The sequence below is a fragment of the Temnothorax curvispinosus genome, unplaced genomic scaffold (genome assembly GCF_003070985.1).
Source record: "Temnothorax curvispinosus isolate PA1 unplaced genomic scaffold, ASM307098v1 QBEX01013471.1, whole genome shotgun sequence".
NCBI lineage: Eukaryota > Metazoa > Arthropoda > Insecta > Hymenoptera > Formicidae > Temnothorax > Temnothorax curvispinosus.
The window spans coordinates 92,734-108,442 of NW_020223251.1; the positions used below are offsets into that span (position 1 = coordinate 92,734).

Sequence of the window (15,709 nt, forward strand, 5' to 3'; positions counted from 1 at the left end):
ACACACACACACACACACACACACACACACACACACACACACACACAATTTTATAAAAATAGGAAAGGATAATAAATTTTAATGCTTTTAGATAAACGTTTATTTTTTATTTACTATATAATTAATATACTTTATAGTATCTGTGGCGGTATCAAGCGCCTTTGGTTGGTTAGCAGGCGTCTCGCGCCTCCGTTGGGCGACCAAGCGCCGTTGTTCGTTGGTGAGCTTTTGTGTATGCCTAAGGGCATTACACTACTGCCGGCGGGCAATTAGCCCAAAAATGAGATTTATGCAACTCGTGCATGGAAAGTGCCCCATTACGCACGCTACGCGTGCGTGATAGACCACTTTCCAGGCACTTGCAACATAAAATAGGGAGTGTAAGCCGTGTGTAAAGATGAAAATTCCCGGGTGCGGTTACCGCACTCGCCTTCGGCTCGTGCGTAAACTCCGCACCCGGGAATTTTCATCTTACCTCACTTGTTACACAAATAACTATTGTAAGATCTGTCAGGCCCCGTAGGGGGTTCTTTTACATAGCGGTCGAGACGAAACTTTGAACTCGAGAAGATGCCCCGGCGATGCGACGCCTAGCGGCGTCGACGCAAACTGCCGGTAATGCAAATACCGCGCAAGCGTGTACTATTGGTGGCGCGTACCGCCACAGAGTTCAACACGGACACTTTTCAATCCCTATCCTGGCATTCATTTTATTGTCAGAGCAGACGGAATTCAATGGAATTCAATACGGAAATTTTTAATTCCTAGTTTGGCATTTAGTGGTATTCATTTCGTTAACGGAATCAATGGTATTCAATGGAATTCATAACGAAACTTTCCAATCCTTAACCTGGCATTCAGTGGTATTCATTTCATTACGTTTTTGTGTCGGAATTGGATGAGATTAAAAAAAAACAAATTTTCTCCAAAATAAGGAATTCCATGATATTGAAACTATTTCAATCCCTTTTTTGGACAAAATGGAATTCGGAAAGTTCTTAATTGAATTCCTGGCAATCCCGTTTTAATTCTTTTCAATCTTTTTTTGTTTGCTGGGAAAACTCTTGTATGATCTTGTAGCGTAACGTAACGTGAGCCACCGCACAAGAAACATATCGATTAGAGCCTCCGCATAAGCTCTCGCATGGTAACGTAGATCAACGCACAAAAAACGTATACCGCCGTAACGGCCGTAACCAATACGTTTCTTGTGCGTTGGCTCACGTTACGTTACGCTACGTGATCATACGAGAGTCTTGTGCGGTGGCTCTTACACGGGAATATATGTAATAGTTTGTAGATAAACTAGTTGTGATCAACTTTGCATAATAGTGACAACTATGGTCAAGCCGTGTGCGGTGCCAAAGTGCAACAAAAACTCGAAGAGTTTAAATCTCAAGCGTTCACTCTTTAAAATCCCGGTGAACGAGATAGTGCGCGATAAATGGAGAGCTGCGATCCCGGGATTAAAGGCAACGCAATTTGTGTGCGACAGACATTTCGATGCCGGTTGCATTGTGAGAAAGTACGTGAGACGCGATGCAGATGGCCAGCTTCTCACTGATGAGTAGTCGGCATTTGCGAATACTAATTGCATACGTGTTTTGATGCAGATTGCGTATCAAAAACCTCGCCTAACTTCCGATGCAGTCCGACAATATTCCTCACGGAAGGTATTTTTTTATTCACCGATTTCATCTAAATATATAGGTCTCAATTTTCCGCTTGAATTAATGCTCCAATTATTATTGTAAGTGAATTTGACAAGTCGATCCTTCAAAATGAAACAGAAAATAAGGCGTTGATAGACCTGGATTCATCGCAGCAGGAACAGGAAGTTGCAATTACTAGTTGCGAGATGATAGCACATGATGAGATGATAGCACATAGCTCAGATGATCCTCGACGCAACAATAGAATTGCAACAGCTATGCGTATCAATGCCAAGAGCATTTGCGATGGATGGAACAAGCAAGGACTCTAAAATGGAGCATGGTCTTGCTTCAAACATCGAAGGTTCGAAAGTGCAAACCAAGAAATCAATGCTCTCCAATGTCAAGAAGTCGTCGCCGGCATCAACTGTCCGTAAACTATGAGTTTCGACTGTTTCCAGTGAGTGTTATTTTAAAAAGTTGTTATTCGTCCGTTTTTCAATATTTTTCAATGTATTTTATTTTTACGGAGTCTTATTGCATACAGATATCAGCGATGAAAAAAGCGTAATTACTTTGCCGCCAACATGGAGCATCAGTCAAGCACCTGTAAAGCTTGGAATAGAAATTATACTCTGTCAAATAAAGACGTTGATAGAAAACGACAAAAAAAACTTGGCAGTTAAAAAGTATATTGTCATCGCGGATTGGAGCGGTTGCATGCAGTATTACGTTCACGGGAAAGAATTACAGGCTAACGAAGCACCGTTACCGAACATCCTGAATGACGTATCCGAGCTAGCAACCATTCTAGCCAAATTTGAAAGAATGCGCGTATGCACTGGCCTCGGATCTGTAAATACTACGTTCGTAAAAACCGCGGAAGCATTTACAGATTATACTCATTCGTGGCACCACAACGACTGCAGCAGCCTAATAGTAAAAAGAAACAAATGTGATAGCTGCAAGAGATTCAAAAGCCTTGTATGGCAATGGGAACATCGAGCCTCAAAAAACGTAAAGTCCAAACGTATTTCACGAGTCGTTGATGATCGAATTAAATTGAAATTATTAAAGAAAAAGCTGCAGACACAAAAACGTTTGAACAACCGCGCAAAGTTGCGAATGAAAGTATTAACGAATGCGTTGAATGAAGCGCAAGTAGAAGTTGCAGCCCTAAAAATAGAATCTTGAATCGAGGAAAAGTGCCTAAAGTTTAATATTCCAGATAAACAAAGAATCGCAATTAAAGAAATTTTCGTTGCCGCGATAAGAAATTTTCGTTGCCAAAACGATAAAAACAGGTCGACGATACTCCGAAGATTGGCTTATGCAATGCATGCTAATGAATATCCGCGGCGCTCACCGTCGTATTATCAGTTTTTACGAAACAACGATATTATTCCTCTGCCATGCACACGAACTATTCAAAAATACTACTCGATCATCGATACAAAATGCGGTTTCGACGTAAATTTCGCAAAGTTGATTAGTAAGTGTTCGAGCTATGCGTGGATAGGTAACGACCGAGAAAACGAGACGGATGTAAAACCGAATGTAACTCTTGAGTTTATTAGAATAATACGATTTACATAAAGTGGTTATGACGAAACGATTCGATACAGAGCAGTTCGCGTCCGCGTCCGCGACGATCGAGCGTAGAGAGATAACGTAACGTCTTTTGAGAAGAACATGGATCACTTGAGGTGGTAGACGGTATACGCCACCGCGTGTCGATAACGCGTGATGGCGTATCGATATATCGATACGGACATCGACATCGAGTACGAGGATTTGCGATATCCCTAACACCCTCCTTCAAATTTAAGTGCGTAAGACAGCGATGTCCTTTATCCCAAGTCCGTTGGTACAGAACGAATGTTTGTTGCTCGGTAGGGCCTTGGTAAGAACGTCGGCGACCATGTCCTCAGTGGATGTATAGACGAGGTTGATCCAGTGATCCGTCAGGGCCTGTCTGATAAAATGACATCTAATGTCAATGTGTTTTGACCTGGAATGGAAGACCGGATTGACAGCCAGCTTCGCAGCACCTTGGTTGTCATTATGAAGTGTCACCTTCCCGAGTAATGGTAAGTCAATTTCTGAAAGAAGTTTAGATAAATAAATGGCTTCCCTTGCAGCATCGCTAAGGGCGGTATACTCCGCTTCGGTGGATGAGAGAGCCACGGTCTTTTGCTTTCGCGACTCCCACGATATAGCAGCGTTGGCTAGTAGGAATACAGATCCAGTATATGATCTGCGATCCAGGCCGCAGTTGCCCCAATCAGCATCCGTGTATCCGATAAGGGCCTTTCCACGTTTCGTGTAGTATAATCCGTGAGTGATGGTGCCCTTGAGGTACCTGAGTACCCTCGTAGCAGATGTCCAGTGTATCCGTTTAAAAGAGGTGCACCATTGGCTTAGTGCGCTCACTGCGTGAGCAATATCAGGGCGAGTTCCCTGCGCCAAATACATCAGCGAACCTAGAAGTTTGCAATAGGGTAGTTTTGATTCGTCTATGTCCGTGTCTTCGACAGCATCATGCAGCTTGACATTAGCATCCAGAGGTGTCTTTACTGGCTTACAATCTGTCATACCGAATTTGTCTAGAACGTCACGGATGTATCCAGCTTGAGATAGTAGATGTATCCCGTTATTGATCCGAGATATTTCAATCCCGAGACAATATTTGGGGTATCCGAGATCCTTGATTACGAAGACCTTGGCAAGTTCTTCTTTCAAGTGAATGATGTGGGTTTCATCGCGAGAAGCTATGATGATATCGTCCACGTAGACCAATACCAGTGTTCGTTTCTCCTTGTCGTAGTACACGCACGGGTCGGCATGTGTTGGAGTCAACCCAAGTTTCCTGAGAGCTTTGTCGAGTCGTTCGTTCCATTGACGATCTGCCTGACAAAGGCCGTATATTGCCTTCTTGAGCTTGCATACCTTGTTACCCTTCTTAAGCGCATACAACATCTTTTTAGCTTTTTCGATTAGAACAGCGTGGTATTCAGTTGCGACTATCCTCTCAAGTATCTCCTGTAGCATCTCCGGCGTCTTCATATAAACAAGTATGTCCATTATACCATTTAGATAGGCAGTAGCGACGTCAATTTGGGAGATTTGCATGCCTTGCTCCACGGACGCAGCCATAAGCGCCCTCAACGAACTGAGTCTTGCAACTGGAGCGAATGTGTCGTGGAAATCGACGCCAGGACGTTGTGAGAATCCCCTAGCAACTACGCGGGCCTTCCTTTGTTCTAGCTCTCCGTTTGCCTTGTATTTGTTCCTCAGCACGGTTCGGCAGCCGATCACCTTTTCGCCATTGGGTCTGTCAACAAGTGTCCAGGTGTCGTTGCTTACAAGAGACTTAATCTCGGCATACACAGCGTCTCGCCATTCATCACGGTCTGGACCTGAAACAGCCTGAGAAAGAGATATTTCAGAAGCAGCCATGGCAAATTGCGCGTTAAACCATTCTAGATCTTTGGCCATATTCTTTTCTTCGGGATTTTCCTCAACAGCCGCGGGCCGACGTTGTTGTAAAACCGGTCCTTTCATGTGGTACTGCTTGGCTGGTCGACCAGGTTTCCCGGTATGAATTTTCCGTGGACGTCCAGGACCTCGTGCAAGCGGTTGATCTTCGTTGACGGGGCCATCTTCATTTGCAGACGGTGGCGGATCATCTTCCTCATCCTCGTCTTCAACCGTGATATCAGCATCTCCTGGATCTTCGGGTGCTCGACGATGGATCATTTCATCATTGTTTGCGATGTCTATCCCTAGGTTTTAAAGTAAGTCATCATTGTCATCGAGAAGCTTTGTCCGACCATTTGTCGTTTTATTACTTATGAAGTCTTCGTAATTGTTATTCGTGTCGAATCCATCCAGGAATTTCACATCCCTTGCGACAATGACTTTTCGGTCCTTTGGGATCCAGATGCGGTAACCCTTGGAAGTGTCTGCGCAATCGACGAAAATGCCTTCGATGGTTCTGGGCTCGAATTTTTCCTTATTCGGATTCTTATTCAGAACGTGTACCTTACATCCGAACGATCGAAGATGAAATGACTTATGTCGGACTCTTCGCCTTTTCATAGTTCGTAAGGAGTACATCCATCCAAACTCTTAGTGATGCAGCAATTCCGTATGTAATTCGCAGTGTTGAGAGCTTTTCCCCAAAATTGCATCGGGAGTCCTGATTGTGCCAACAGGCAACGAGCGGTTTCAATCAGCGTTCTGTTCTTCCGTTCGGCGACCCCGTTCTGCTCGGGAGTATGCGGAATGGTTAGGCGTCGTTGAATTCCGGAATCTTTCAATATACGATCCATGGTGGAGTTGCAAAACTCCTTTTTGTTGTCTGAATGAAAGGCTTTCAATTTGAGACCTGTCTGATTTTTGACGAAGTTCTTGAAGTCGATGAATTTGTTTGTTGTTTTATCCTTGCTCTTCAGAAAATAGACTTGACACCATCTTGTATGATCGTCGATGAGCGTCATGAAGTAGCGCGCGCCTCCCGTTGAATTTACTCGCATTGGTCCGCAGAGATCAGAATAAATGATGTCGAGGCGGTGCTGTGATCTGTTACGTCGAGTTGAGAATGGAAAACTTGTTAGTTTCTGTGTGATGCATATTTCGCAGTTCGAAACCTCGGAGTTATCCTTTAGCTTGAAATCGAATGCCGCTTGAGTTTTTGACATTAGTAGTAAGTCTCTTAAGTTAAGATGGCCGAGGCGTCGATGCCAGATTTCGGTATCAGAGTATTTCTTCTGCGAGACTGTATTAGCTTGTTTGCCGGATCCTTTCAGAATATATAAGTCACCTTGACGTTCAGCGGTGAGCTTAATATTTCCTTTGATGTCCTTTACGGATGCTCGGTTTGAGCCGAATACGACTTGATATCCTTTGGCCACAATCTTGGCCACAGATAATAAGTTGGTTCTCAGATCTGAAACATGCAGCGTATTTTCCAGTCGAATCCTTTTAGTTTTATTATTAACGCTCGTGAGGAGCTTTACGTTCCCTCTTGCATCTACCGTGCTTGTTGCGTTATTGGCTAACCTGATGTCGCTTCGTGTGGGTATCGAGTTTGTCAGCATTTGAGCGTCCTTGCACAGATGAGAAGTGCACCCACTGTCGAGACACCATTGACTTGCGTCTGTGCTCCTGGCGGGCTCGGGTGACGAATATTGAGCGATTTCCGCGAAGAAACTTTCCACTTCCGTATTGTTTGCTTTTTCGGCTTCTTGCGTCTTCCTTTTACGGCAGTCAGCGTATTTGTGGCCGGTAATCTTACAGAAAGAGCATTTGTATTTAGGATGAAAGGGTGCTTTCGCGTTCTTATCGTGACGTCGATGCATTATTCTTGCCGGATTTCGAATTCGAGTTGCGTCTGCCGTGAGCAAGCATCGCGCCTGATTCGTCGACGGTGACTTGGTTTCGCGCTTCGTATTCCTCTACTCGCTTTATCTTTAATTGCTCAGCGTTTGACAGCGCGTCGCGAGATTCTATCGCGCATCTAAAGTTCTCGAAACTGCTAGGTAGGCTATAGAGAAGCATGATCGAGAGAAGATCTCCGTTGATCTGAACGTCCATGGATTCTAGCTTGTCAACGGCATCAAAAAATTGAGCGATGTGTGTCTTAACGTCCCCGCCTTCCGACATTTTTGTTTGAATAAGGCGTTTGAGCAACGTTGCTTTGCGCGCGGGACCTTTCGAGTCGTATATAGATTTTAATTTATCCCGCACATCTTTTGACGTTTTGCAACCACGTACCTGTTTCAACTCAGAGAGATTTATAGCTAGGATTTTGCCTTGCGATCCTGGTTCTCCCACGCTGCGATGGCTGTTCGAGTTGCCGCGTCGTCGGCATCACCACGGGATTTCGGGCAAGGCCTCTCGCCACTCACGTAGCACTAGTTATCGTTCTTGATGAGTAACGCTTCCACTTGTATCACCCAAGTATCATAGTTGTCCTTGGTCAGTGTTTCTAATCGCGTAGAGTTTATCGTATTTGTCTGTGCCATCGTCTATTTGCTCGCGGAACGTACTTTAACGACGATGGTTTACTTACGACGCGTCACGGTTGATATATCGCGTTCACGACGTATCACGCCCGGAAATAACAAAAAAACTTTCGTGTGGATTCAGCGAATTCAGATATGAAAAAGTATTTCTTCACTTTTTCGTTGTGGCTCTAGGCCCATAACCTGTTCAAGCAATGCGTGGATAGGTAACAACCGAGAAAACGAGATGGATGTAAAGCCGAATGTAACTCTTGAGTTTATTAAAATAATACGATTTACATAAAGTGGTTATGACAAAACGATTCGATACAGAGCAGTTCGTGTCCGCGACGATCGAGCGTAGAGAGATAACGTAACGTCTTTTGAGAAAAACATGGATCACTTGAGGTGGTAGACGGTATACGCCACCGTGTGTTGATAACGCGTGATGGCGTATCGATATATCGATACGGACATTGACATCGAGTACGAGGATTTGCGATATCTCTAACAGCAGAGAGAAACCTGAGAGCGGCCATCCGGCTTCGGGGGACGTCTGTCCTAATCTGCCCTCTGAGAAAGTGGACGTCAACTACGGCGTTACGCTCGGTAACGATCAGAGAAGACTCGGGTAACGATACATGGGTTCGTATCCATGCTATGGTTCGTGTCCGAACTACTCAGATGGAGGGGATATGCTGGTCGCGCAAGCCTTTCCTCTGTCCGTGTACGCTACGCCCTCGGCAAGCTTCGAGCGGGGAGAGAAGAGCAGACATACGATCTGCTGTCTCTCTTGAGCTGTGACGTTGCCGCTTTGCACGGGCCGGCTTGTCGGCTATACCACGATGCCACGCATTTCGGGTATCGCGTCTCGTGTCTCGCCGAGTGCCGAGTCTCGAGTTGACAAATCAACGATACGCTATACCCGCTATATACGTTACATTTGCTTGTATACAAATTTTAATTTTTATATTTATAATTAAATAAATATATATATATATATATATTTATAATTAAATAAATATATATATATATATATATATATATATTTATTTAATTATAAATTAATTATATTTGCATATATACATATATATATATTTGAAATTTATAAATATATAAAGATTGCAAATATAATTAATTAAATAAATATTTATAAACATAAAAACTAAAATTCGTAAATGTAATGTATAGAAATCACCGTTCTATGCTTTTCTATCTAAAAAAGTCTTACATTAAAAACCTTTACTTTGCATAATAAATTTTAAATTTAATATTTAAATGCATACCAATAATTATATTATTAACTATATTGAGAAAAAAATGGTAGTTTATAATGTTTTTTGCACTCTTATTAAATTTATTTTACCTATGCATGTTCAAGCGGCCAAATTACGAGCAACAACAGAAGGATAATTAGATAAAAATAAAAACACTTTCTTAAATAAACAATACACATGGGTAACAGTGAGTTCTATTATAATTCTCGTAAAGTTCTGAACGTGTTCTAACGTTTATTTCTAAAGAGTTCTGACGATAAGCATTATTTATTCATATTTTAAATAATTTTTATCGCCCAAGAAAGACGCATTTACGAGTATGTGGGTGAGACGCTGTAGAAAATCTCGGAGTTCTGGTTTATATAAAATATTTTTCGTACAGTTCTAAGCATACTAAAACAATTTCTAAAGAGTTCCGGGCATTGGCAATGTTGTATAATTCTTAAATAAATTAATAACGCACGAAAGTCAGGAATTTATCGAGAATAGGATCTTTCTCGAGCGATAAGAATTATTTAAAAAATGAATAAATAATGCTTATTGCCAGAATAAAGTGGGACAACGTTAGAACACGTTCAGAACTACACGAGAATTATAGCAGAACTCACAGAACTGCCGAAATACGGCCAACGTCTCACCTTATTTTCGATAAATTCCTGATTTTCGAGCAATATTAATTTATTTAAAAATTATACAACGTAGCTAGTGTTTGCTAAAGTTAATAAACATATATATATACAACGTAGCTAGTGGCGGGAACTCTTTAGAAAATGCTTTAGTATGCTCAGAACTATACGAAAAATATTTTATATAAGCCAAAACTCCGAGATTTCGCACAGCGTCTCATCTTCTTCTGTCATGATTACTTTTCGGTTAATATTAATTTTTTTAAATATAACACAAAGATTCTAACGCTCAGAACTCTTTAGAAAATGTTTCAATACGCTGAAAACTACTCGAAAAATATTTTACATAAACCGGAACTCCGAGATTTCAACTGGCGTCTCAACCGGTATACTCGTTGCATTGTAATTTTTTTAGTACCTTATAATTAATTTTTTTGTTTTTATATGGCAGAACTCTTTATAGAACTGTTATAGAACTATAGATCTTGCAAAATCTGATGAGATAAATTCTTTATAGAACTGTTATAGAACTATAGATCTTGCAAAATCTGATGAGATACAGTGGTGGAACTTGTGTAGGACAAAATGAGACGCTGCGTGAACACAGCGTCTCAGTTTGTACTGACGCGTTTTTTGAAAGAAGCCAGAACTCTCAGTAATTTGTGAGTTTCTGCAAAATGAGACGATAGCTTCACACACACGTTAGAAAGAGAATGTATAAAGAATTATTAACGGAGATATTTTAATTTAAAAAATCATTAAAATATATATTTTTCAGGAATGTTTTATAGGGAAATGAAAAAAATGAATAACGTTAAACTTTGCATGTTTTCTTCACTTTATTTTAAAAATTTATTTTTATTTTTTAAGTAACAAAAATGCTCTTTTTTCTGTTATATCCTGGTCACTATAAATGACAGACGATGTAAATAATTCTAGCTGTTTTAGGTATCTGAAACAAAAAGCTAAAATTTTCTTATTCTGCAGGAGAAGTGTGGCTATCGTCTGAATTAGAACTAAATCAATATTTTCATTCTGAGCGGCTTTTTTATTTAAAATATTATAACTTTTTTCAAAATTTTATTAGTATTTTATTAAAAGAAAATGTTTATTCTAGTTCAGACGATAACCCATATCACTTATTCTGAATAAGAAAATTTTTGGTTTTTACGTTTCTGATACCTGTCGATTTAAGTTGCTTTAACTGTTATTCTATTCACTGGCGAAATAAATTTATTATTCTGATTTTTAATAATATAAGGGAAATAAGACCGTTTTATGACAGTTATACAATCAATCAATATTAAATAAGCCGTGTACGATCCGAGCTTGGATCTTAATAGCCTAATAATATTTTTTATGTATAATTACACGTATATTTTTTTCAATCTTAATAAATTGCGCGCTGACTAACTTGTCAGACTTACAACACAGCTCCTGTTGGAGTAGTAAATTCTTTACTATTATTTAAATCGATTTAATTAAAGGGGTGTGAGGGAATTTTATTAATCTAATAGGAGCTGTGTTGTAAGTCTGACAAGTTAATCGGCGCGTATTATAGTTGATTAAAGTTGGAAAAATATGTAAATATAGTATATAAAAAATATTATTAGGCTACTATAAAATCTAAGCTCAGATCGTAAATGGTTTATTTAATATTGATTAATAATATTTTTGATAAAAAAGCCGCCTAGAACCTAGAATGGAAATATTGGTTTAGTTCTAGTTCAGACTATAGCCACATATACTTCTTCTGAATAAGAAAATTTTAGCTTTTTGCGTTTCAGATACCTAGAACAGCTAAAATTATTTACACCGTCTGTCATTTATGGTGACCAGGATATAACAGAAAAGAAGAGCATTTTTGTTACTTAAAAAATAAAAATAAATTTTTAAAATAAGGTGAAAAGAACATGCAAAGTTTAACGTTATTCACTTTCTTCGTTTCCCTATAAAAAGTTCCTGAAAAATAAATATTTTAAAGATCTTTTAAATCAGAATACCTCCGTTAATAATTCTTTACATTCTCTTCCTGACAGAAGAGATTTTACCACTTCTCAATATAAATATAAATTTATCTTGTTATGGTTTTATTCGATTATTCCGGCGTTTTTATATTTGTGATTTAATTAGATTATTGTTTACTTTGTTTATATTATTAGATGATTGTTTAATGTTTTAGTCTAGACTAATGTTTAATGTTTTAGTATGTAAACTTAAACATTAATTATCATGTTTTTTTATATTTATCTTCTTTTATCGTAGTAATCCGTTCCGAAGAAGACTAAGTACAGTCGAAACGTTAAGCATGTGTATTGTTTATTTAAGAAATTGTTTTTATTTTAATTCAATACCTCTTTGTTGTTGCTCGTGGCCGCTTATAAACATTAATAGATAATATAAATTTAATAAGAGTAAAAAAAAACATTATGAACTACGTTTTTTCTTGATATAGTTAATATGTAATTATTGTTATGCATTTAAATATTAAATTTAAATACTATTATGCTAAAGTAAAGGTTTTTAATGTAAGACTTTTTTTGATATAAGAGCGCCAGAACGGGGATTTTTATACATTACATTTACGAATTTTAATTTTTATGTTTATAAATATTTTTTTAATTAATTATAATTTTAATCTTTATATTTATAAATTTCAAATATATATATATATATATATATATATATACATATATTTATTTATTTATTTATTTATAAATATAAAAATTAAAATTTGTAAATATAAACGTAAATGTAACGTATAGCGCATCGTCGATTTGCCAACGCGAGACTCGGCATTCGGCGAGACGCGAGGAGCGATACCCGAAATACATGGCATCGTGGCATAGCCGGCTCGTGCTAAGCAGCTACGTCACAGCTCAAGCGAGAAGGAGACAGCAGATCGTATGTCTGCCCTTCTCTCCCCGCTCAAAGCTTGCCGAGTGCCGAGTCAGCCGACTGGCATATTCCCTCCATCTGAGTAGTTCGGACACGAACCATAGCACGGACATGAACCATGTTTGTACCGTTACCGAGCGTAACGACGTAGTTGACGTCCACTTTCTCAGGCGGCGCGTCAGTATACGTCCACTGGAACGGAATGATCCCGGTGGTCGCTCTCAGGTTTCTCTCTGCTAACAGTAAGCATCTCTCAGCCAAAAATCCAATGCAACGCCACGGCGTGTTGGCCCTTGATAAAATAAATCTTCGCAAATCGATAACGGTTTGCTCAAAAGATCTGACTTACTCGGGGCCTCACCGATTTCGGAGATGACAGATCAAAATCGCAAGATATCAACGAATAGGCATATCACGGTTTGACAATCATGTTCCAACCGTTAGCTGATAATTATTCCCAACCAATTGCCGTGTTTGCCGCGAAAAACTAAGTGAACGGTGAGGAGCTTGCGAAAATCGTGATCAAAGCGATAACATATATAGAAAATTACGGAGCCAAAATTCATGGCATTATTTCGGATGGAGCCTTGACTAATAAAAAAATATGCAGTCGCTCCTGGGTGTTCAAAGTACACGTTGGATTACACGAAAACGTGGTTCACTCATCCAAACGACGACGATCGACAAGTTTTTGTGTTTTTGGATGTGCCACACGTGATTAAGTGTATTCGGAATCGACTGTACGGGAAGGGCCGTTTGAAAGTTGGTATCACAATAACAAATCATTGCGATAGAGTTTTTGTACTTTTCATTTTGAATTTTGGTCATAATGAATATTTTCATACATTTATTACAGTTGAGTGGCGAAAGTAATTATATTGCCTGGAAGTACTTCGTACAGTTGTTTAACTTGGACAGCCAGCAGTTAGGGCATGCTCGAGCCTGTCCCAAACTCTCAATGCGACATATACAACTCGATAACACAGCGAAGATGCGAGTCCGCCTTGCCACACAAGTATGAGTAAAGCGACTTGTTCAGTTGCATGCTAAAACGAAGCTTCGGCCAAATTATTAAATCCGCGTCAAATCTAATGATGTTGAACAGATTTTCAGCAATTCCATGACTAATGGCTTCCAATTTTACTCGCGCTATTACCCTGAGGCACTCCGAGGCTATGAAGAAACGGGTAAGTTCTGTAAAAAAATAAACGACATGTTCGACGCTTTCAATCGAAAGATTCCTAATCAAGGTCTCGTCCCGGACAACGATGACTTCAAGGTTTATAACTGAATTCAGTACTTATATGTTATTCCACTTTTTAATAGCAACTATCTTGTTTATTAATTGGTATATCTGATGATGAACAACCTACTGTGTCATTTCTAAGTTTTAAATTTGTCATTGGATTTATTGAACGATTGGGAGCGAGCCATGCGAAAGGGTGAAATCTCGGCTGCAAATTTTTAACTCCTGGAACAGCTCAAGGACTGCGACTGTCTTTATAATCAACGATGGATTTTTGCCGTTATTTAATCGATAATTGCGGCTTTAAATATTTACTCACTGGCACAGTAAATCAAGACAATCTCGAGGTAGCTTCGCGGAAAACGATTATTTGAATCTGCCGAAATAATGTGTAACGGCAGAATGTTGTCTATTTGAAATTCGGATATTCTTTTGTTAGAAATTTTTTGAAACGGTACGTCAAGCTGCCGGAAGTAACGAACATCCAGACTGATCAACGTTTCTCCAGTTGTACAAAATACTGTTAGTATATTGTGTCATCAAACCGCCAAAAGCAAGCAATTGTACACACAACGATCTGACCTCGCCGAAAGTCTTGGTTTCTCTAAGCGAGCTGAAGGATATTTATGGCAATAAGTCTTCGAGTCTCGTCGAGCGTCGACAGTGTCTAAAAGAGTAGTTAGATGAAATTATTCGCAACGAAGACTGGGAGGCGGATGATATTATTAACGCGATCACGATTATTCCCTTTCCCCTGCACTTGACTGCATCATCTATTACGTCACAGGTTTTTATTTTCTATTATATCTTCAAAACGTTATCTCAAAAACATCACAGGCAAGCAATATTAGTGGGTGACAAGGTAATTACGCTTCATCGCTTCGACTAACATCTTTTAGTATGCAGTTTAATATCAATCGTTTAAATCTTTGCCATCGCTTATTAAGGGGACTAGGCAGTCAGATTTGGTAAAAATTTAATCTTTTTTGGGAATTAATTACAAGGAAATGAATACAAATTGTGACTAGTACTTTTAGGTAATGTTTACTAGTACTAAAAACAGTAAAGAAAAAAATTTTTTTAAATAATATATATGTATATATGACGGCGCTACAGTCTTCTGATACATAGGCGGTTTTTCTGGTGCCGTTGTGGTTTTGCAGTGATCCTGGCCATAAAAAATTGAATTGTACATTTTTCCTGAAAAATTTGGCACTCTATAAGACCTCATTCTGCACTGAACCTATTTAAAAAAGAAAAAAATCAAAATTAAAGAAATGACAGCTGCAAATGTAGAAAAACGTGATTTTTCATTGAAAAGAAGGAGCTATTTTATTTTATTTATTTTTTTTTGTCAAAACAGAAGTTTTTACAGACTTATGCGTAGGTTCAGGCCTTAACTAGACATGTTTTACATATGCTCAATTTTTTTTAAATCGATTTGAACCTCCGTCTTTTTGCAATTACTGCAAAACGAAGAGAAAAAAAAGATTTCGAGAAAAACGCGTTTAAAGTTTCGTTCGCCGCTATCGCTCGACCTTTTTGGCTGTCAAATCCTTAATTTTGCGAATTTTAACATGAACCAAACGGCATTTTACTCGGGAAGGATAGTATTTTTGAAAAATGCAATAAAAAATATCGATTTTCTGACTGCCTAGTCCCCTTAATCTCTTTAATGCAGGCTTCAACATTTATATTCCGATGGGACATTTTTCAGAACGGTTCTCTCAATTCTCAGTGAAAATGATTTCAAGCATTTGCAAAACAATTATATTGATTTAATGTTTTGTAAACGCTATATGTTGTTCTCGCTGAGATACTCATTTAATATATTATTTCATGGGATATTTCAGGATATCTGTGCAAGCAAGTCCTTCGCTGATTTAAGTCCTGTCTTATTTAATTGCTCCGAGGCTATCCTTAAGCCTCCTATCCTATCCTTAGCACCAACACACAAACGTTAGGTAAACGTTTAAAAATCGTTTTTCGTTCGTAAACCTGC

At 39.0% G+C, this 15,709-nt stretch overlaps 1 protein-coding gene and 1 long non-coding RNA gene across 2 annotated transcripts in view; one reads left to right on the plus strand and one right to left on the minus strand.

The window, feature by feature from the left end:
* LOC112463625 (fatty acid synthase-like) overlaps positions 1–15,709 on the minus strand; it is a 138,274-nt gene that overhangs the window by 91,079 nt on the left and 31,486 nt on the right. The gene's annotated exons all lie outside the window — the stretch shown is intronic.
* Positions 12,710–13,776, plus strand: LOC112463627. The gene is made up of 3 exons (XR_003041812.1): positions 12,710–13,223; positions 13,318–13,476; positions 13,567–13,776. It is a non-coding gene; the product is annotated as an uncharacterized LOC112463627 (long non-coding RNA).